The sequence below is a fragment of the Macrobrachium rosenbergii genome, chromosome 47 (genome assembly GCF_040412425.1).
Source record: "Macrobrachium rosenbergii isolate ZJJX-2024 chromosome 47, ASM4041242v1, whole genome shotgun sequence".
In the NCBI taxonomy this organism is placed as follows: Eukaryota; Metazoa; Arthropoda; class Malacostraca; order Decapoda; family Palaemonidae; genus Macrobrachium; species Macrobrachium rosenbergii.
In genome coordinates, this window is record NC_089787.1 from 43,249,747 (window position 1) to 43,274,547 (window position 24,801).

At 36.7% G+C, this 24,801-nt stretch overlaps 1 long non-coding RNA gene across 1 annotated transcript in view; it reads left to right on the top strand.

The window, feature by feature from the left end:
• Positions 1-24,801, top strand: part of LOC136830814 (uncharacterized) — a 252,854-nt gene that overhangs the window by 61,463 nt on the left and 166,590 nt on the right. The window contains exon 2 of the long non-coding RNA XR_010850754.1: positions 116-187. This is a non-coding gene — a long non-coding RNA (uncharacterized lncRNA). The remainder of the gene's footprint in view (positions 1-115; positions 188-24,801) is intronic.

Below are 24,801 nucleotides of genomic sequence, written 5' to 3' on the forward strand. Positions count from 1 at the left end.
TGTCACTTTGCCCAATGAATATTTCATCTTCCTCTAACACTCTTGTACATGTTTAGCAATGCAAACTTACATCCAGACGAGAAATAAATAAAGAATCTTTGACCTTCTGTTGCAGGACTCGAATCACCGCACAGCTTTGACATCGGTTTGGATATGCAACAAAGTGCAGGGAATCCAGAATATAAAGGTAACATTAGCTATTAAAATTAGAAATATATACAGTATCTATCTATCTATCTATCTATCTATCTATCTATCTATCTATCTATCTATCTATCTATCTATCTATCTATATATATATATATATATATATATATATATATATATATGATATATATATAAATATATAATGTAATATACATTTACACACACGAACATAGATTGTTAAACGTCAGCGAACCTATACATGCACACAGAGTATTAGCAATTCTCAAGTTCAAGATCACTCCGTGATAAGAACGGCCAGCAATTGGTTAGCAACATCGGAATGATGATGACCAAAGGTACTTGCACTGCATTCCCGCCGTTAACCTTAATCATGAGAGGTAAGCCAGCGAGATTAAAGTGCAGTTACTGTTTAAGGCTCATTATTGTAGTCGTTCATCATGATTTTCGTTCTAATTGCATGCCCTGCCAGCTGTAAGGGGGCAAGAGGTAGATTTATAACTTCGGCTGTTGGTAGCAGAGAGTGGAATATGAATTCTCTCTCTCTCTCTCTCTCTCTCTCTCTCTCTCTCTCTCTCTCTCTCTCTCTCTCTCTCTCTCTCGATTTTGCAGATAAAGCACAACTCCATGACAAAGACTCAAAAAGAAAATCTCTAAAAAGATCAGTCACTTTAAACCTCTTCAGATACACTCGTTGATGGTGCGATTAGTTTGGCAGTGCTTTTGTTTTGCTGTTATTTGTTTGTTTGTTATATTTTTTAGACGATAGCGTAAAAACTGTTATTACTTACCTATGGTACTTTAGTGCAATGTTTTGTTTTATATCTTATTATTTATTTTATTTATCTTGAGAAGTATTGAATTTGTAAAAGGCAAGATAATTTATTATTGGGATTGTAGACGTTGACAGTTGCTTGGAAATAGAAGTGTTAAGGAGAAATCCTGTGTTCAGAATCAGAAAAGAGGGATTTTGCAGGTGTTAATAAAATGATCAAGACTCGGGGTTCAAGTTTTAATCTTCACAACACGACACGTGCAAGAACACAAACACTCGTGTTCGACTCGTTGCCAAGGGAGAATGGTCGCTCACATTTCAGTAGATAAGGTCTCAAATGCATCTGGTGAATTTTTAGGGGTGTTGCCCACCCTAGAGTCCCAGACCCGTTATATTTTAGACGTATCACTTTTATTGAGCCGAAGCACAAACCCTTTATCAAGTACCTTAATGTTTTTTGGCATTGTGAACGGCTCTGTTTCTTCACTCTTCACTGCCAAACTTTGCTTTTGTTTCCCTGACCCCTAGCACTTACTGTGGGGTTAACCCCCGCTCTTTTCTCCGTTTTTTTTTTTTCCTGTGTCAAACCTGATGTTAACGTAAGGTTGACCATCCCATTGGTCTTTGCCGTAAAAAACTGAGCATAAAACCAATTCAGAACCATTGAATAAATTTATCTCCACATTGTACACGATTCAAGATGTACAAACAGCTGTTCATACGAAATTGTCGAAGATTTTTGTTGTCTTAAGTAACTTTGGTACTCCCAGCCGGTCCCACAATGTAAAACCCACTGAGTTTATTTAATGCTGTTATTGCTTTGAGAAATAAGTATCCTTTTTGCCATTTATGTATTTTAAATGAAGAGGTGATATAAGATACTGAAACCAAAGGGGCTGTAACTGGTCAATTTTGTCCAATAGTGCAGCCATGGCACATCAGTTAATCTGTGATCTACCTGACTTATTTCCTTGTGGTTTCATCAGGGACAGGACTACAGGCAAACTTCAGGAATTGCCTTGGACCTAATATTCCAAAGGCTGCGATAAATTGAATTTTCTTAGGCGTATAGTTAGTTACGAGTACGTGTTATGGTGTAATTTTAGAGCCGAATATTTAGCAAATATAAAGATAAATTGTATGAGTTTAGAGTAAAGTAATGGAGGGAAATACTTTTTGTACATTTCAGAATGTTAATGAATATTTTATTCAGTGATATCGAGTTTATTGCTTTTAAGCTAATCATTACAAGTAAAGGATATCTCCGTCGTTTTCGAGGGTATAAACACACCATTGAAATTATTTGAAAACTTTTATTTTCCCAGTAATTGTTTATCATTATAGCATGGAACAAATAATATTTTGTTTTCCTTGATTAACATTGAAGAAGAATTAAACTTAACCTGTCGCCATTTCTTTTGACGTCATTGGTACACTAATAAAAATAATACTATTAATTGTTTTACAATACTATACAGTAAACAGTTACGTGATGATAGCACTGATGATGTTGGATTGCAATATTCAAGATAGCAATACATCCTCAGTGGGAGAAAACTTCTATAAAAGTTAGCTTATAGTCGTACAGTTCCATAATCTGCTGCATTTCTGTGTGCAAAGGTTTTATGAGATACTGCAAAGCTGTGAGGTTATCATTCCCAGCGTTGGGCAAGTCATGGTTGAGTGATGAGGTTCGAGCCCAACAGTTTCATTGCTTATCCTATTGGTAAACTTGTGCCACCCTCCATGAGTATCATGTTCTTCCTTGACGGCATGTATCCCAGTCTCTTCTTGTCTGTTAGCCCCTTTAAAGTATGCGTGTGTAATACGAGCATGTTATGGTACTGTATTGACCTGCTTAACTCCTGTCCCATCTGGTAATCTCTACATCATCTGAATGCTTTTGATTCATGATGTTTTAAAATTTACTGACGGGTTAAATGAATTTAGTCTTTTAAAGCACTTCTCCAGCAAGCATACGTGCTTTATCATTACCAGGTATCCCAGTGTGAGAGAGCACGCATCAGAAATTGACTTGTGTGGCCTTGAAGTCAGTTTCTGTACATTAATATCGTGGAGTAATTTTTTGCACACAATCTTCGCTGTTTGCTCAAGCATTGCAGAGACCATATTGGCATTATGACACTTATCGATTTGTACTACAACCAGCAGGGAAGCCATCAGCTTGCCCTGTGTTGGAACTTGACCATGCTGTATACTGAGCCAGTGCTTCCTCCATTCATTAGAGTTGCAGCGACACCAGCATGTCCAGTGTCATTTTCAGTGCCTACAGTGGTGCACTGTATGCATTACTGATGGAGTCCGCAGCATTCATGTGGCACCCCCTTTTTAGCCCTTTACTTTACTTCCATTCCAACTTCCTTTCATGTATCTTGTCCATTCTCTCTAACATACAATTGCCTCTTCTTGCAAATGTGCGGTTTTCTCCCAGTTTACCGTTAAATCCTTGTACTTCATCTCATTAGGTCTCTGTCTCTTGCTGTCCAACTAATCCAACGCCTCTTTTCACCGTCTTACCTTATGTGCTGAACTGTTGAATTGTTGGCTGTGTGGCCTAAATTTCATAACTGTCAATCATTTGTATTTGGTGATCCATTCTGCTAAAAGTGGGTTGTGCAGCTTTCCCCTCTAACGGGTTTTTTCATAAAGCCACTTGATATTGTAGTCTCACTGCATAAGAAGTCATGTTCGACCTTTGGTAGGGTTATTTGTGTGCAGTTATGTTAACTGAAATGTACATCCAAGGATTAAGTTGCTTTCTAAGTGTCTTTGTTAATAGACCAAAATATGTAACATTGTAATGCAGGGTATCCTATGCTATTACTGCAGTCCATACGTTCCCTGCTACTAGTTCTGCTCCAAGAACACTCTGTAGCTCTATTTTTAGAAGTGGATCTATGTAAACTCTCAGGGCTTTAACACAGTATTGGGCTCTCTAATCCTATGTATTACAGAGGAAAATCATACCTTGCATGAATTACAGATACTGATGCCCTTTGGCAGCCTTTCCTTGATTTACAGGTCACTTGATTGCCAACTACATGATTCATAAGTATTTGTACATAGCAACACATTCAAGTTTGTGATCTTGAAATTATAAATCATAGCACATCACATATCCAGCCAATACTGTTCTCTTATGTTTAAGGATAAGTCTTGTCCTGGATAAAGATATCAGTATAAGCATTAATGTCTATTTTACAACTTAGCACTTACGATACAATTGATAAGTATATCGAATAATGTAGGACTCAAGATGCCAGCTTGGAGTGCTCTGAAAAAGTACATAACTCTTCCCATCTGTTAGATAAACCGTAGTTCTTGCAAATGACCATTTATGTTAACTCGTACATGACTATTTTTTATTTTCTTTGTCAAGAGCACATTTTAAGTCAAAACATACAGAATATGCTGAATTCTTGGCAGAGATATTGTCACAGAGGAAACTGTGCTCAACCTCTTCGAGAGCTCATTTTCATCCCGTATTTTGTAGAAACTGGAAGCCAGAGAAGTTGATGAAAATTGCTTAGACAAACAGGGTTGGGGATCGCCACAATAACTACCTTGTTACAGCGGTATGGTGTCCTCTCATTGTTGCAGATCTTATGGAAAGTTTGAGAGATTACCTTCCACAATAATCAAGGCTGATTGTATATACAGTAGTAGGAAGCACTGTCCTCACCCAGTGCTGTTGGCTTTCTTTTCTTCAGTGATTCCAGCAATTCTAAATTGGCAATATCCACGTTAGTACCGACTTTAATAGAGATGGAATTATTGTTGCAATGGTTAGTTGGCGTTGGGAATACCTAGGATCTTTAGATAATTTTAAATTGACCAATCCCCGGGTACGCATTATTTATTGGAGAGATAACGCTTTTTATTTCATATTGTACTATATGCTTAATGGTTTGAAAATAGTCTGTGTCAAATGACATGCTCTTTTACATTTCCGAACTGATTAACGAGAAAAAGGAGGAAACCCTTCTCTAATTGTAATTCGTTGAGCTCGGGTATTATATAAAAAGCAAAGCATACATTGGTAACAAAAAAGAAAAAAAAAGTTAAAAATAGAATAGGTAATGGGTATATACAGTAAGCAGTCGTTCTTCATCGTGTAATTACGAAATTCAATTTATCTTGTTCCGAAGTCACAATTCCAGTTGACTCTTAATGTTTTTTTCCACGAGCCTTTTTTTTTTTTTTTTTTTTGGAAGGGAAAGGTTTTACCTGGTATAGTCTTTTCTTTTGTCTTCATTCCCAACTCTGCGTTTTCCATTTCCTCCTTTGGGAGGTTATTATTTCCATTAGACTTTATAGCCGGGTATTTGAGGAGATGCCCGGTAATTAAGACAGCTATCATGATGCCAGCCGTTCCCCATCTTCAGAGGAGAGCATCTCTCTCTCTCTCTCTCTCTCTCTCTCTCTCTCTCTCTCTCTCCCCACTTGTTTCAAACTGTAACAGTTGAAAACGTCGTAAGTGGCTCAGTCCCCCTTACAATTAATTCGGCCACTTAATGAAACAGCAATAATTACTGATCGTTAAAGTATGAGGAATTCAGTAACAACATCTGAAGTTGGATGGATCTCTCTCTCTCTCTCTCTCTCTCTCTCTCTCTCTCTCTCTCTCTCTCTCTTCCCGTGTATACCTAATGTAGAATTGTTGTGCAAATCTTCCTTTCAGTAGTTGTTAGCCCCTGTGAATTATTTGATTTTGTTAGTTAATATAATTTCGGGCCAATAACGGTAATTTGTCACACGGTTAAGGATTTTAGTAAATAAGTCTTTATTATGTGTGTTATCTTGTATTACTTTTATTACTATTAGTTTTTTATCTTGAAGCGGATCCTTAATTACCTTTCATCTTATCGTTATTTTGATCATTACGTAATGCTTGAGCTGACCCGAAGTAACCTTTGAACGCCGGATTACGAGGCTCCCGAAAGACCGTGTGACAGGTTATTTCATTCTAACAAGATGCAAATGTTGACCACAAGAGCTGCTCTCAAATGGGAAATCGTGCAAGGTGCAGGTGCACTGCTTCGTATGTTCGGAGACTCCTTCCTCCATTGTGTTGCCTTTTGGATGCCTTTCGTTGATTATCCTGACACGGGAATGTTTTCTTTCGTGCATGATGCAGAAGAGTTGCCTCCTTGTTTATTAGTTTTATGCTGTAGAGCTTGGTTAATAATGTCTTCATACAGATCGCATTATTATTATTTATGTTGTTGCCGTTATTATTGTTGTTTTCGTTGCTGTGATCCTTGGTGACGTTGAATTTTTGTTGTTCCCCAGGTAATAAGAATAGCTGCAGAGAAAATTATAATTTTGTTCTTTTGCTTCTGTACAACAAATCTAGTCTTTTTTTCCGTGTATCGGCAAGTGATTCTTGTTTGAATTCACAGGAATGTTGATAGGTTTTCATCCCTTGAGCTACAATTTCTCGGTTTGCCTCAGTGGGAATCTGTCATTATCCCATTTTCTTTGAAAGTCATTATCCCATTTTCTGTCATTAGCGTCGACGCGGTTGCCGCCTGTAAAACCTTGTCGCTAAGCTTATTTTGGGACAATATACGTGGTAATTAGCCTTAACAAAGGCTCTCTTGGTTCTCAACATGTAATAAGGTTAGTACTCCAAGAAGTCTGTGGGCCATTATTCCTTTTTTAACGTTTTTCATGCAGATGAAAATGGAAATAAAAGGAGTTAGTATTTTTTGCATGTATTTCAAAGTTTTTTCCTAGTGACGTCTGTCTTTGTTGCGTTTTTGTTTGTTACTCTTCTAAAATTTTAATACCTTGCTGAGTTATAGATTTCCAGAGAGTAAGTTGGCGATGAGATATTTATATATAAATATTTGATTTTTGTCATTAGATTAGAAGTCGTGAGGAATGCTCACCCCGCACACACACACACACACACACACACGTGTGTATATGTATGGAAGTATATGAATTTAATCACTCATACATGCGTGACTTCTTTATATTCACATTTTTTATAAGTTTATATACGCCGGCCAGGACCCTGGCCGCTGGATGGTCTAAATCAAGCTACGGGTCGAATCCTGGCCGTCGCCCATCAATTACAGCATAATTCCCTTTGGGTGTAAGTTATTCTCAAAGTTTAGTGAACTTGATGTATATGTATATATATATATATATATATATATATATATATATATATATATATATATATAAATCACTGTACATTATTTGCTTATGGACTGTTTCACGTATCGTCGCCAGCACAGTGTATGAGTAATTCTGATGTTTTAAATGTTATGACAAAAAAATTTGTTGTTTTCTTTCATTATCTTAGACTCTACATCCCCCAAGGCATTCTTTAACTTTGATGAACCCTTTCATACCACCTCCAAAACTTTAGAGTTAACATCCTAAAAATATGCTGTAATACAGATAGAACGTAGACGTTCTTATTTTTCTCATGTTGCGTCGTGCTACAAAAACTGTCATAGCATCCAGTTGCTGCGTACGGGTGATGTCTAACTGACAACAGAAATGACCTTTTCGCTACACTTTTTTTTTTTTTTTTTTTTTAATGGCTCTGCGCATCCAGACACTGGGGGTAGACGAGCGTGGAAATTCAATTGGTCCTTGCTGGGACATTTCGTCAGGTTCAGTAGACGATACAAGACTGTAATACCAAGCCTTCTGATTGCTTAGCTACTACTGGTGTTTCTATTGCTACTGTTATTATTATTATTATTATTATTATTATTATTATTATTATTATTATTATTATTATTTGATGCAGAGTGGCTGTTGTTTCACAGATTATTTCCTGAATGGAGTTTTGTGTGAATCTCTATCTGGTTTATTATACGAGTATATGGGAACGGTTAAATGTTGAATTTTAGCATTCTAGCTTTCCTCATCGCCGATTGAGCCTTATTTAAACACACTCAAAAGAAACAGCCTTTATCATATATCGACCTGAAAATAAACATTCCATTCCGAAATATAAACAAGTAAAAAATACGCCGAAGTTTCTTCGACGCGGTCGACTTTTCTGTACAGCCTATAATGCTGTATGAAACTTTCAACCACGGCCAGTGAGACTCTTAGCCGCAGCCCATGAAACTCAGCCACGGTCCGGTGGTGGCCTGTGTTGTTGGTACCTATAGTGGTGCCAGAAGTACGATTATGGCTGACTTTAACTTTAATTAAAATAAAAACTACTAAGGCTAGAGGACTGCAATTTGGTATGTTTGATGATTGGAGGGTGAATGGTTAACATACCAATTTGCAGACCTCTAGCCTCAGTAGTTTATAAGATCTGAGAGCAGACAGAAAAAATGCAGAGTACAGACAAAGCAGTCTCAATAGTTTTCTTTTACAGAAAGCTAAAAGGGTTATAGTCATAGTCACTGAAGACTAGTAAGGCACTGTGAGTTCACTTAAAAGTAATTAAGAATAAGATACAATGAAGTAATAACGATTTCTCTCTTTTTCCAACTTCCTTTCGCATTTCTGTTGCACCTTCGCAAGATAGGGACGTTGGGTTATCCTTATCGGCCTGAAAACTCGAAAAATGTGGTTTTCTCACACTGAACGTGAGGGAGAATTCCAGTATCCACCCAGATGCGATTACATCGCAGTAAACGAGACGCCGTTTCGTTTTTATGGCCATCCTCGTATCGCTGACTTGATGGAACTCGTTGAAGGCGATTGTTTTCACTGCTTTGTTGATGTTTCATTAATATCATAATGGAAGTCATCCCGTGATTAACCGGCAAATAGTAATTGCGCGTTGCTTGAGTTCATAAATTTTTCGAAAAGGGCCTCGGCCTTTTATTGGTGGTAACTTACCCGAATTATAGTAGTAGATAGTAGTGGGTCGCAATGGGTTGTTTACGGCTTGCCAAGACTGTTCCCTTTCCGTTCTATTGTGCAGGTAAATAACCCCTCCTAAGTGGTATGTAGGGTGAATAACTGCCGAGAAATTGCAATTTACTACTACGCCCTGTCTCCCTAATAAAGAGTGAATCCGGCGAGATTGGGATCTAACCACCGGATTCGCGGTTTTCATCTTTATTTTGCTTTATTTATTTTACGTTAGGTTCCTCTTTAACGAGATTTCACCGCTGGTAGCTTTGTTAAATACTGTGGATTGCAGTTTCCCTAACAGACACTTTGTCGGATTTGGGTGAATGGAACGCGATAACCCAGTTTGAATGTGTTCTGTCGGTCGCGCAGTACAGTGAAGTTCTCATGCCCCTTTGCTCGTTGCAAGTATACATGGTACCATGGCACAGTTGTAAGGCGATGAACTTTTATTCGGATAATTTCCGCCTGTTTTTCCTTTTCCTTGTTGTTTTTAGTATATGTTGAATTTATACTGTAAAAAAACTATACTAATTGACAGCAACATCAGATACTTTTGCTCTTATCCTAGTTGAATGGCACTGCTAATCATAGGAATCATACGGATGGCAACTGAAAAATATCACAAGAAACGAAAGAGTTGACAAACTGAATTGTGCTTGTAAGACACATTTCGTTGCGGCTGGTCAGTAGATTGCCAGAAAGCAAGTTCCTCATTAAATGAAGACTAGGTAGCCCGGGAAAGTAATTGGTAGTCAGAGAGAATTACTCTCGTGATCAAGTTTGTTTAAATAAACGACTTTCTGAATCATTACACAGATGATTTTTTATTGCATTACCTTTGAAAATCAAAAATCCTTACATATTTTACTTATCGTAATGTTCATTTAGCTTTTGTTTTTCAGAGTCCTACAGCCTTCACTGACTGTATACACCTACTCCCCAACCTTTTTCAGCCTCATTCCTTTTATAGTACTTTTATTTGATGTATTTCCAATCCTGTTCGTCGTCGAGTATCCCCAGAAGGCGTACCGTATCGTAGAGAGCACCTTGCAGCGTCAGTCTTTGGTAACTAGTGGTCACTGATAGATCAAGCACGTCATGGAGCAACGTGAAATGTGTTCGAATTGTTTTTTGTTGAAAATGATTCCTGTATTATCGAAGGCGAGTCCCTTTAAGGGTTTGGTTCGAAGTAAAGAAAGCAGTATCTCATACCTGTAACTCTGCTTCACTCCAAACCAAAATTTTCAATGGCCCAGTCGGTGGGAATGCTTGTGTGGAATTATTTCCCTGTAGTCACCAACTTTTGATCCCTTAAATCTTCTTCAGGCCATGTTTTATACATTTAACTCTTTATATGTTTCATCGTTTTAGTGAGCTCTCTGTTTTCAGGAAAATGAATGCTGGTATTGCTGGTGAGAACAAATACGTCTATTTAATTTTTTTAGAATTTAGAATGGATGGAACAAAAGGATTTAAAAAATGTCGTCATCCTGTTTGTTTTCTTTCTCAAATAAGGCGTACTACTCCATTATAATTTTCCCATCAAAAAGCATTTTGCCACACTTTCCAAATTAGTTATTTCTCATCTTACTAAAGTGAATAATCATGATGATTTAGACAGAGCTACATAATTTTCTTTATATTGTGACCGATAATTACTATTGTTGACATTACAGCTGCAGCAATAACACGAACCGTATGTTGATTTCACTGTTAATTACTAGTGTCAACATTACTTACGAATACATTAAACAACACAAATAATTTTTAAACAGAATATTCTTATCTGATCGCTTTGATGAAACAACTATGATTTTAACCTCGACTATTAAAACTCGTCACCTTTGACTTTTATTTATGTGGAAACTATACTGAAAGCAACGCATATTTTCGTAGAAAATACTGAGTGTCTACTTCGTTTTTTCATGCGTTGTTTTTCTTCTCTCAGCCTTTACGGTTTGCGAGCAACAAAGCGATGATAGAGGTCATAATTGATGTTACCACGCTGCTCAAGTGGCGACTGGGAATGAGAGGTATCTCTCAAGTGTATTTTGAGTGGGAGAAGGTATCCTTCAGTTGTATCTCGGGAATGAGGAGATATCCCTTAAGTGTATCTTGGCCGCCCATACAAAGAACACTGGCTTCATCATTTGCATCTTTTGACAACGGGGGCTGTAAGGAATTATTAATCATGTCAGGAACCCACTAATATCCTTTATGGAGTTTTGCAGTTCGAATATGTATCTTCCTTAATAGGTAATAGTCTCGGAGATAATTACATCTCCTTAGTCAGTGTATCTTGGAGGTAATGGCATTTCTCCTTCGTTTTCGCCTTAATAGAGAGGAATTCGGGTACCGAGGTATACAAGCACTCAGGATTTTATCCTTGCTTCTTGTAGGGGCTCTGCCGGTTGCAGGTTGGAAACCACCCGGTGACTGGCTGGCCCAATAACTCGGGTGTTACAAGCGCGGCGATTGGTTATGATATGAGCGGTGTTGTTGTCGGCCTATTGTACTACATCAAAGCTCCCAGCTTGATACTTAGGTAGAACGTAAGCCATATTTGAAGTTTTTATGATAAATAATGAGAGTTATCAGAGGGATCCATGTATTGAGAAGCTGTTCTTTTATGAGTATGGGATTTTTCATTAATGCTTCTAGAACAAGTTAGGCCTATGGAAGGTAAAGCACCGATAGAGCTTGTAGGAGTTTTAATGGATTACGAATTGACTGTAATATTTCTGTTTGTCTTGTTTCCGTGGGCGATAGGTTTTTCAGAAAAAGAAGGAAAAGAGACTAGATTTTGATGAGTAACTATCAACCCTTAATTCATCCTTGCGGCATGTTTAATAAACCCAGTAAAATCGACGCTTCGGTTGTGCGTCTCTCTCTCTCTCTCTCTCTCTCTCTCCCAGGTGGGCATCATTTAAGCAGTTCTCTCAACCCTTGTGCTGTTCCACAAACTTTGTACCCGTGCTTTCTGTCGTTATTGTTGTACGTTGCCTTGCTCGAGGTTCACTCAGGCGACCTTCTCTCTCTCTCTCTCTCTCTCTCTCTCTCTCTCTCTCTCTCTCTCTCTTTAAACTTTTATGTATTTGTATGCTAATCACCTCATTACGTCCAGTTATGCTTTTTTCTTTTCTTCCATTCTCTTTTGCTCTGCTTTTTCATATTATTAACAAATGGGCATTTTGTTTCCCAGAAGCCTACTAAACAAGTTATGGAATTCTTTCTTTTCTTGTAAGAATGTATGGTCATTATGAGCAGCAATAACTTAAATACTGAGTTTTGCAAGACTATAAGTCATGTATTCTCCCCTTCTTTCGCATACATGATGACGGATACATATGAGTTATTTTAGCAAGAGTAAGTACGTTCCAGTCAAAAATGATCCAAATTTGTTAGGCAAGAGCATATAGGAATATTTATAAAATTCTCAAGAGAACTCATGTTGAACTTTTATATTTCTGAAACAGTGAGCTCATGTGAAAGTGAAAGTTGGGAGCCTTTAATATCAAAGAAGCCACTACCAAATCTGAAGGAAAAAAAATCTTTGCATGAAGGATCCTGCAACGAAAAGAACAGGAGGGATCCTTCAGTATCATAAAGCAGGAAAAGCCCACAAGATGAAAGACTCTCACCTAACCTATTTTTGCACATGAAACTGAAGGAACCCTAAAATTTTAAATAACGTGACTGCCACTACATGAGTTATCACAGTACACCGTTTGGTTTTCGTTTTTAACATCGTTCATGCGTCCCTATTACTCGTTTCGCTGGTTTGTGAGAATGCAGCCATGGATGCTATTCTACGTTAGGTTTGCCATGTCCTCAAATTAAACAGTGTCAGCTGTGTGCGTGAACTATCCCAAGACTTACCTACCCCTAAATTGTCCTTTACATATCATCCGGCTGCTTTACTCATAAATAGCCCGATGATGTAAATGCATAGACATCCTCACAAGAAAATAAAATAAAATGAAATGAAAGTCTCCCGCTTGCATCGTATCATAATGAAGGAGCAGGTGAAAATTCTCTCTCTCTCTCTCTCTCTCTCTCTCTCTCTCTCTCTCTCTCTCTCTCTCTTTCCACTTACACGTGTACATTACATGATCAAACATCGATCTAGAAAGATTCCAGTGAAAACCGGTATGTTTGTTAAGTTTAAAATGAGAAATGTTAGTTGAATATCGTAGTTGACTCCCAACTGCCATTTCTAATATTACTTCGAACTGATGATAAAATTCTCCCGGTTTTTTATAGCCGGAAATACTTAATTAATTGTCAGGTTTCAGGATCAGAAAATGAAGTGAAAACCTTTTTTTATATATTTTTTTTCTTTTAACGGTGATATGAAAGCGGCCCGGCCTTCTCATTTTCGTCATGACGAATATTTTTCCAATTACATTGTCGTAAACACAGACGGTAGGCGGAGGGGAAAAACCTGGGCCGTATGCGAAGGGGAAAAACCTGGGCCGTATGCGAAGGGTCGCGTATGGAAATAATGTCTCTGCTGTGATGCGATTAAAATGCCACGATGACGAAGACCTTTTCTCTCTCTCTCTCTCTCTCTCTCTCTCTCTCTCTCTCTCTCTCTCTTTATTCGTTGAGTTTCATCGTCTCATCGATCTCTATTTTTCCCCCAATATCATTTTGGATGTTATTGGACATCATTAGAAAACTCTTCCACAAAAGTTACGGCGATATGATCGGTTGTTTTAATCATCCTTCGGCGCACTTTAGTCTTGCTGCTTTGAATGGTCGTCGGTTGATGTGACTGCATACTGTTTTATACGTTTCATTATTTTTTCCCGTGCTATATTGAATTAATCATTGTTTCACTTCTGGCAACGTTTTATTGTTTCTTTGTGTATTTTTGGATTTGAGAATTTTATGCCACTGCTGCAAAAATGTCTTTTTTCTGATAACTTGGAGTACCGTTTTGAGCAAACGTGCTTAGCTTTAGTCGAAATATTTGTGTGCAAATCCTGTGTAGTCCAAATCAGTAATGCTATAAATAAATATCATGATTTTGATCATTACAATTATGGGTTATTTAATTAAAAACTGAATCATCGTAAAACTGAGGGAAATATCTCCGTGCAGTAACCGACCCTTTAATGAAGCGGTATTCGGATCTTAGATCTGATGTGAGTTACCGTCTGTTTACGTCATACCTGCCGTATTTATCGTATTGTTTTTGCGTAAAAACATCCTTCAGTTTTTTAAAGAAACTTTAAACTTAAGTGATAATTGTAAGTAACTCAGACAATAATTGCTGCTTGCTTCAGTAGGATCATTTCCATCAAATGCTGCCCACACGCAGATTAAAAGGCGCGATTTGAACAAAAAACCTTTAAATTAATTAAAAGTTTTTGATAAATTCAAAGTGGAAATACTGAGACCATCACTGGTTCAATATGCTCTCGACCGTTAGTCTTGAAATTTGTTGTGTATGTTATTCTTATTGTTAGCGCTGTATTTCTTAGTGTAAACCTCGATTTTCTCTAGTTCTGTTGTTTTTGCACAATTATAGATGAATTACATTAATACATTGAAGAAGCATGTCATATGTATGTATAATGTACATACATATATATATATATATATATATATATATATATATATATATATATATATATATATATATATATATATATATATATGTATATGTATATCGAGAGAGAAAAAGAACGTATATATATATATATATATATATATATATATATATATATATATATATAATATATATATATTTATGTCGAGAGAGAAAGAGAAAGTATATATATATATATATATATATATATATATATATATATATATATATATATATATATATATATATATATATATGCTCACACGCATATATACATGTGTGTATGTATATATATATATTATATATATATATATATATATATATATATATATATATATATATATATATATGAGAGAGAGTTACCCATATCTTTATCTTGGTTATATAGCCTATTTTATTTTTTAATCGCATTTATTAGCAGCGTAAATATATAAAAAAAAATATTACAGTAAAATAGTTTATATTGATAATAGGAAGAAGCATTAGATCATTCAGGCAGAGACAGAGTGTGAGGGAACTGGCCACCATTTTCATTATTTTCGTAGGTAATTAGCAGACTAATACAAAAATTGAAATATGTCTTCAGTAAAACCATATGTTAATCATAAAGAATAATGCTGATGCTTATAAAAGCCTGTCATCACGTGATTCACTTCTCAAAAATGACTGGCGAAAATAGAGGAAAACGAAGACTTGTCTAAATTGTTATTGCCACCACCACAGACAAGTCCGTCTGATGTTGGCCGCCTGGACATTTCTTCTTAATTGTAGTGGCTGGAAAGGAATTCTCTTAAGAAAACCCCTGTGTCACTGTGCTTCCCACCAAGCTTGGCCAGTGTTAAGACGACGACGAAGAAGAAGAAGAAGAAGCGTAATTCATCGTTCATTTGTTTGCATTAATCATTCTGAAGCCCTTCGCCGCACCGCCGCCTCATCGCCGTCCTTTCTTTGGCGTCTGCCTTTTCCGTTATCAAGATAAGATGAGGGCGGCCTCCAATAGGGATCTCGGACGTCGCAGGACGGAAAATGATGTGTCATGACCTCTTTCAGTTCGTCGTGGAGCGGTGCCAGGAGAGTGCTATTCACCCGTAGATGGCTGGTTGGAAATCTCATTTCTGTATTATGTATTGTTTCGTACCTTTGGTTAGGTGTTATTTAAAGCACTAAATTATTATTAATTTTTTTGGGACGGATGTTGGGATATTGTGCTTCTGTCATCTTCACGGGTTCTCAACTATTGTCAGGAACTCTGATTGGCCGTCTTACACTGTTTTTTGTCGGGGATGAGGGTGGGTGGGTGGGTGATGGTTATGGACATTTTTTATGGCAGTTAAAGAGGGATGTCTCCGAAGGAGAGAACCTCAGCGTTTTATTGCGCTCATCACGTAAGGTAATTAATTTCGAAAGGGATCTAAAATCAATTTTTTCATCAAAATAATTACAAAAAAATAATTTAGGTATCTCGTGTGAGCAACTTGCTAGGGTTTTAAAACCTGGCTTCAGCAGCGCAGAATTTTCAAACAGAAACTAAGTACGTACAAGAATTTTTTGTTATATATTGTATATACACACACATATAATATATATATACATATATAATTATTTGTGTATAATATATATATTGTATGTATATATAATTACTATTATTATTATTATTCAGAAGATAAACTCTAATCATATGGAAAAGCCTTCATGGGCCATTGACCTGAAATTCAAGCTTCCAGTGAATATGGTGTTCGTCAGAAAGAAGTAATAGAGGGTAATGGGAAATACAGAAAGATCAAACTTATTAAAAAAGTAAATTAACAAATTAATTGATAGATAAAAATGTAAGTAAATTATTAAAATATAAGGAGAATTGTATTAGGGTAGTAATGCATTGCATCTTCGCTTGAACTTTTGAAGTTCCAGTTGCACAACATTCTCAGCTGTTCCACAGTCCAACAGTGTAAGGAATAAAGGACCTCTGGAACTGAGAAGTTGCGACAGCGAGGCTCATTTGCTGCATATTGGCGCTGCTGTTCAGCAAATCTGGTTGCTTTCGGCGGGAAAAGAGGATCAAGGATCAATTGTGAATGTGAAAATGCTCTGTTAAAATACAAAAATACAATTTATGAAAACTTGATAAACAAGAGACCATTCATCGATGGTTCAAGTCATAACAGCTAATATTAGGAAACAAGAGTTACTGCCACGACCCACTCTGTCTAAAAGAGATAAATCTCTGGCAGGAGCAGACATCCACACCAGAGAACAGTATGCTAGTAAAGAAAGGACAAATAATTTAAAACAGGTTGCATTAATTTTATCGCTGTTATAAATATAAGAGACCTTAAGTACAGTACCTAACTTTCGTGCTGCATCTGCTGATACTCATTAGATGTTCCTCAAAGGTAATTATGTGCGTCAAAAGTTACACTAGTTAAAGCTTCAGAGTAATTCACCAGTGTTTTAGCTTTACTGAAGTTCAGACTCATACCTCACCGACTGCACCATTCACAAATCTGCTCCATGTTCCGATTAAGACTAGGGGCTGCTTCATTTCGCATATGTGGAGATTTTACTACTCCCACAAGTGTTGCATCAGCGGCATACTGAACAAGTGTTTTCCAGGCCAACACCCATATCACTTGTATACCGTAAAAATAACAGTGGACCAAGAAGGCTACCCAGTGGAACTCCAAACACAATAGGTCTTGGTTTGCTAAAGATCCCATCAGCAGCAACTCACTGCTGCCTACTGGTAAGGCAGTCTTGAAGCAATCTCAAACTTATCCACCCACTCCAAGGGTATGAAGTTTATGAATAAGTGCATTGTGATTTACTAAATGGAAGGCAGAAATAAATAAATTTGCATTACTTTACATTCAAAACCCTTATCAAGATTTTCTTGCGAATGGCATGTCAAATCCAAAAGACATGCAGGTAGTAAACTGCCTCCTGTATGTATATTGACTATCAGCTAACAATCCTTTCGATTCCATATACTTATATAATGGCTGCAACTTTGGAGAGCGCAGGGAGAATAGAAATTGGCCTGTAGCTACTGCAGTCTGCACTTATGCCACTCTTTGGAACAGGCACTGGATTACTAAGCTTGCACTTATCAGCAGAGACCACGTCAACCTAAAAATCTAAAGAATACACTAATCTAGAGAGACAACACACTAGAAACTTCTTCGAAAACAAAAGGAAGAAGCCATAAGGATCTTCTCCACCCCAGCTATCAAAATTATCAAGAATTTTCTTACATCCTTAGAGCAAAATGCAAATTTTGTAAGTATAGGTTCAAGATGACAAGTATCAGGGAGAGGGACATCCTCAGCTGATTGCTTAGCTTCAAAAGCTCGATGAAGCAGTTCAGCCTTTTCCCTTGGGCTAGTAACTAATCGACCATCATCCGTTAGTAGTGGAGGAATGGAAGACAAGCTTGGGTTAAAGAGAGATGATGCCAATTTAGTCCACAGATTCAAAGTTCAGAGTTTTTAGTCCTTGCTTCACCAACTAGGAAGTGGTTAGGGAATGACTCACGACTTCATTCAAAAGGACTATATCTATCTATCTATCTATCTCTATCTATCTATCTATGTATATATATATATATATATATATATATATATATATATATATATATATATATATATATATATATATATATATATAGAGCCTCGATGGCCAAGTCGGTAGAGCAGCAGCTTCGGACTTCATAGAGGTCTGTGGCGTGGGTTCAAATCCACAGCCGACCAGTGAGGGAGGCGGACACTTTGCTATCCGTGTAGACACCCCAGACTTATGTATGTAATCAACGGATAGGTTTGCCTAAAAGCAAATGGGTGTTACAGACTAATACACACACAAACAAAGCCACTCCAACATCTAAAAACATCACAGACACCTCACACGTCTCGAACTGTCGACCTAACCGCTGGTGATTGGTACGATACATGTACATGCGCTACCGGGGTCTAAGCGATGTCAGGCAGGAAAGCCGATCGAGACTACGGTCTACCCCAAAGCCAAATCAAAAAGTCCTTCAAAAAGAAGGCATCGTGCTTATCCATACAAAAAATGGGAAAAAAGCACGTTAAAAGAAGAAGAAGAAATATATATATATATATATATATATATATATATATATATATATATATATATATATATATATATATATATATATATATATATATATATATACATATTATATGTATGCATGTACGTATGTATTATATATATATATATATGCATGTTTACATTGTATGTATGCAGCCATGTATTAGTGCCATATTAGTGAGCGGCTCCATGGGATATTTTGTTCGTTGGCTTTAATTTTGTGATTTTCCTGATGTTCTGTGCCCAAATCCTACGGATGACCTTCCTTTGGCGGAAATCATCTGGTATCCTTTTGTAATCATGTATACAAATGCTGACCAAACTCATCTTTAACTGTTTCTGTTTATTTTAAGATGTTATCCATTGGTTTTTTTACAAATTGTTGTGAGATGAAGGTCTAAACCGCATCTCCGTATTCCGGAGGATAGTCAGGTTGGTTTATACGTCTGGTGTCTGGTTTTCTATGGTGGGCACCATACAATTACCACCCAAACTTATTGTTGACTAACTTTGCTAACCGAAAATTATTTTTTTCTCGTTGCTAATCGAAAACTATTTTAATGCCTGCCTGTCTGTCTCAAGAAATTATATATATATATGTATGTATATATAGAAATATATATATATATATATATATATATATATATATATATATATATATGTATATATATACATATACATATATAGACAATATTAGGTTGATGTTTGTCATGCCCTTGCCCCTCAAGTTATGGACTTAGCGTGGTACGGTTAAGGCTATTGCATAAAAGTTTTGCTATCCATATAAGATTTTTTTTTTACTTTTTTCTGCTTAACTGATCTGAAGCATTTTGCAGTGTAGAATATTTGTAATTGTGTACTTTCATTTCCATTAACGAGGTTATATTTTTTGTTTTTTCCTGACAGTTTGGTATGTGTAAAAAAAAATTTCATATGTTCATAGATTTACTCTAGTTCAAAACAGGATCTGGATAACTTTTTATCGTACTGATTAGTATTAACATGATGTGTATGTAAAGCAACTGATCCTCCTGATTTTGAAAGAAAGCTGAAATTTTGGAGAGTTTTTGGGTAACTATGCTTATCTCATCTTTTTTGGTAAATAAAATTGAAATGCATTGCCTGGGATATTGCAACTTTTTGCCCTATAAGTTTAAAGAAGCTCCCAACTCCCAATAAATTACATAAGCAGTAGGATATGCTTTTTCCTTAAGTTCTCTTGGTACATTTTGCTTGTAAATAAAAAATTACACTTCCAAAGTAGTGGCCATCCAACGGCCTGTTACGGAAAGCGACCCAGTGAAATTCAGCCACTCTTGTCTTTCGTGGGCTGTATCTTCCAACTCTTCTGGTACCCTCAAGAGCCCAGCTGACTCTCTCATATTCTGTTCCCTCAGAGGACGTGCGAGAGTAAGCTTATTTTATTGAATGCTATTTCAAATATACATGGCAAGCCTACGGTTGCTTACAGACTTCCTCTTCTTCTCAGCTTCATTACCAGTCGGGGGTCGCTGTTTTTGATAAACCTCCTTCACTTGTTGCTATCTCGAACGGCTCATACCATAATTGGTTTTGGTTGATGCACGTCATGATTCCAACCTTTGCAGTTTAAGAATGGTACTGCAACTGAAGATTAACTGTTAAAATAAGTTTAAGCTCTTAGGTGGTTTGAATTCTCACTTTAATCCATACAGTTAAATTTTAATGGGCAATATTAGATAACACATCTACGTATTAAGCCATGACTGAACACAGAATTAAGCCCCTTCCACTGAACACTGACTCGGTGTTTCACATTCGCTTGAATTTTGGGGGAAGTGGTTAAAATGCAAATATGAGGGTTTTTAAACTAAAAATTGAGTTATAATAAATAAATTGGGCGTCCAACTTACAGTATATGCTGGAAGATTTCTTGGGGGGGAGTATAAATTTTTGACTCCATAGATATCAGGAGGTCGTAATTATCTAGAATATATACAGCAAATATACCTGAATCATGTATCATATTTGTAGGTGGATATGAAATTATGTATGTATGTATATAATTTTATATATATGTATATATATAATAATATAATGTATGTATGTATACATATATATGTATATAAATCCATATTTTCGTGATTCAGTTATACATTATATATATAATTCACTTTTCACTTTATTACTTCAGGAGTTATAAGAGACAAAAGATTATCTAGTTATCTTCTGTCGTCCTAAATTATATGAGATTGCAGAGGAAGAGTCGTAGTAAAGATATTTTATGACACTGTTCATTAAATACTCCATCGTTAAATGTTATTATACAAGACGTGTCATCTTAAAATACGAAGAGCGATCCAAGTGTGGTATATGTGAGATTTTATCTGTCTAATGATAGGAGAGAGTAGGGAAACTCTCCTAGTAATTCGGGAGACAATTATTGCCTGCGTCATTGTGAGCAATTTAGATAGGCTCATTGAGGAGTGGTGGGATGTGGAGGAGGAACAGAGGTTGGAGGCCAGAATAAGCTTTTGAGCGATTTATATGCATATATATATATATATATATATATATATATATATATATATATATATATATATATATATATTATATGTGTATATGTATATACATATATAATTTATTCGTATGTACATATATATATATATATATATATATATATATATATATATATATATATATATATATATATATATATATATATATATATATATATATATAGGTGTTAGGAAAGACATCTGGAAAGAAACCTCCTGACGATAAGGAAACCTGGTGGTGGAATGATGAAGTGAAAGAGGTGGTGAAAACCAAAAAAGATGCAAAAAAAGATCTGGGAAAAGTATGGACAGCAAGGGGATAAGGAGAGGTACCAAAGACAAGAAACAAGTAAAGAAGGCAGAGCAATAGATGACATGTACGAAGAGCTGGAAACACCTGGGGTGGGGGGGAAAAATTCACAGAACTGCAAAGTTGAGGGACAAGAACACCGAAGACTATTCCTATATAAAACAGGTTAAGGATGGTAGAATGAGGTGGTTTGATGCAACGAGGATAAGATAAAGAAGAGGTGGAAAGAATATTATGAACACCTTGTTATGACACATACTGTCAGCAGCAAGGAAGTAAAGAAGGCATTAAAGAAAATGAAAAATGGTAAAGCAATAGGACCAGATGGAATTCTTGCAGAGGTATGGAAGAGTCTGGGAGAAGAAGGAATAGACATACTGAGGGATCTAGCAAAGAAAATTTACAGTCAGGAAAAGATACCAAAAGAATAGTGAGAAAGCTTTATTGTGCCTGTCTATAAAGAGAAGTGTGACATCCAGGATTGTGCAAACTACAGAGGAATAAAGTTAATGCCTCACACCATGAAAATCTAGGAAAGAAGAATGGATCAAAGAATTAGAGAAGAAACATCTGTAGGTGAAGAACAGTTTGGTTTCATGCCAGGAAGAGGAACGACAGATGCAATGTTTGCCCTCCGACAGATAATGGAAAAACACCCTGAAAAACAGAAAGGACTGTACATAGTATTCATAGATCTGGAAAAGGTATATGATAGAGTACCACGCCAAGAGGTTTGGAGATGCATAAAAAAAGTATACTTTAGTTTAACCAGACCACTGAGCTGATTAACAGCTCTCCTAGGGCTGGCCCGAAGGATTAGATTTATTTTACGTGGCTAAGAACCAATTGGTTACCTAGCAACGGGACCTACAGCTTATTGTGGAATCCGAACCACATTATACCGAGAAATGAATTTCTATCACCAGAAATAAATTCCTCTAATTCTTCATTGGCTGGCTGGAGACTAGTAAAGGGAACACCGGAGAAGTATGTGACGTTGGTCCAAGATCTGTATGAAGGAGCAAAAACGCAGGTTAGAAGCAGTGTTTTAACTGAATGGATGTAAAGTTGGGAGTCCATATCTTTTGACCTGATAATGGATTTGCTTGCTGATGACATCGGTTTGCACCACCAACAGAGGGGCAGTCAAAGCTAGAGCAATGGGGATCTGGAAGACAGAGGTTTAAAGATCAGTAGGAAGAAGACTGAATACCTAGTTTTTGAAGATCAAGACTCCAAGATTAGTATGGAAGGAACAAGGTTCAACAGTGTCTAAAAATCTCACATAGTGTAGAATGGGAAAATTCAATCCACCAGGTGTCTTGTGCGACCGCAGAATGTTGTTTGAGTGTATAAGATGACATTTTGATGTATGGAGCTGAAACATGGCTGTGTAAACCAAAATTTGATGCATTAGAGATGAAAATGCTCAGGTGGATGTGTGGAGTAACAAAATGGATAGGATCAAAAATGAAAGAATAAGAGGAGCTATTAAAGAGAACTATCAGGCGGCCCAGGAAAGAATACTGCAGTGGTATGGCCATGTGATGAGAAGGGATGAGACATGTAGGGTTTAAGTGATGCAGATGGAGGTGCCTGGTGGGAGAGCAAGAGAAGACTGAATCTGCACTTTTATTCTAATTGTTTTGTGAATAGGATGGCTTTGTGTGCTCAAGATGGCTCCGCCCTCCTCCCTTGTGGTTGGAGATTAGTGCGCTCTGCGCTGTATGGAAGGAACAACTCTCCATTTGCACCAAAGAAGAACAACGTTTAATCGGTTTTTGTGGTCTGAAGGGTACCAGGAGCTGAAATGATGGAAGACTTTCATACAAAAATGGGGGCAAACGACAGTGTTTATGAGTGGATTGATGCAGAAAAATTCGGACAAGCGTGGAGGATGAGAAACGCGATGGACGCCCAGCCAAACTACTGACGCTAACATTGAACAAGTCCAAGCCCTGATCCTGAATAACCGACAATTGACTATTGATGAAGTAAATCATATGATTAGTCATAATTCTGCATATGAAATCGATGAATAACAGGCTCAAGGTGGATAAAGTGTGCAAGATGGGTCCCAAAACAACTTAGTGACGAACACAAAATCGTTTGAGAATTTGGACTGGAGGTCATCTAAAAAACTTTTTTGAAAGATTGTCACTGGAGATGAAACATGGATTCATCACTCGAACCAAAGTCAGAGCATGGAATGGAAAACTATTCAGTCAACCCTCTGCAGGAAAAGTGATGCCCAGTTTTTGGGACTCACAAGGGCCAAGGAACATTACCGGGAAACAGGGACTAAACAGTGAACACTACAGTGATATGGCAACAAGTTGAAGCCGGCAATTCTTAACAAACGCCAAGGTCTATTGTCGGAAGGCGTTCTTTTGTTGCATGACAAGTCCACATACTGGCCCACACCATTAACACTCTTCAAGAACTTCATTTCGAGGTGTTGGAACATCCTGCATACAGTGCTGATCTCGCCCCATCTGATTACCATCTGTTTGGCCCACTTAAAGATGCTTTACGAGGCCGTCGTTTGCCACCGATCAGCAGGTGAAGGAAGCGGTGCCGTGGTGGAAAACGTTTTTTTCTGAGGGTATCGAAAAATTAGTGCAACGATGGACCAAGTGCATTGAAAAGCAGGGTGACTGTTGAAAATTATGATTGTAAACTTTGTATTGCTGTTGTATTAAATAAAAAAATTGGAGTGCGGATACTTATTGACTTATCGTAGTTAGAGAATATCAGAGACAAACAATTGTCAGAGGACGATGTGTTTGACCGAGCCAGTTGGAGGAAAGCTGTCAGAAACATCGAACCCACATAGAAGTGGGAAATGAGAAAGAAGATATATATATAGGGAAATATAGATATATAATATATATATATATATATATATATATATATATATATATAAATATATATATATATAATATATTTATATATATATATATATATATATATATATATATATATATATATACTGTATATATATAATATATAAAATACATATATAAATAATTTATTATATATATATGTATACACATGTATATTTATATATATTTATAATGTATCTTTCTATATACATACATACCTATAGCCACAATGCTCACTTAATATCGAATTCACTGTACCTTTAGAATAACCTACCACCAAAGGGAGATGGGTCCGTCTGGCCCAGAAAGGGTTCGAACTTATGCCTGTTGGGCTTGATACAGAAGAAACAGAGACTTACTCATATGGCTCTCAAGATATTCATATGGATTAGTCCCTGTTTCTTGTGTATCAGACCTAAATAACACAGGTTTCTATCCTGGTCGGAGCAGATGCACATATAAAGTATATAATTCTCTTTGTGTGTAAGATATTCCCAAGGCATAGCGAATTCGATATTGAAGGGGTATTGTGGCGTATTATTCGTGAGTATAAGTCACGT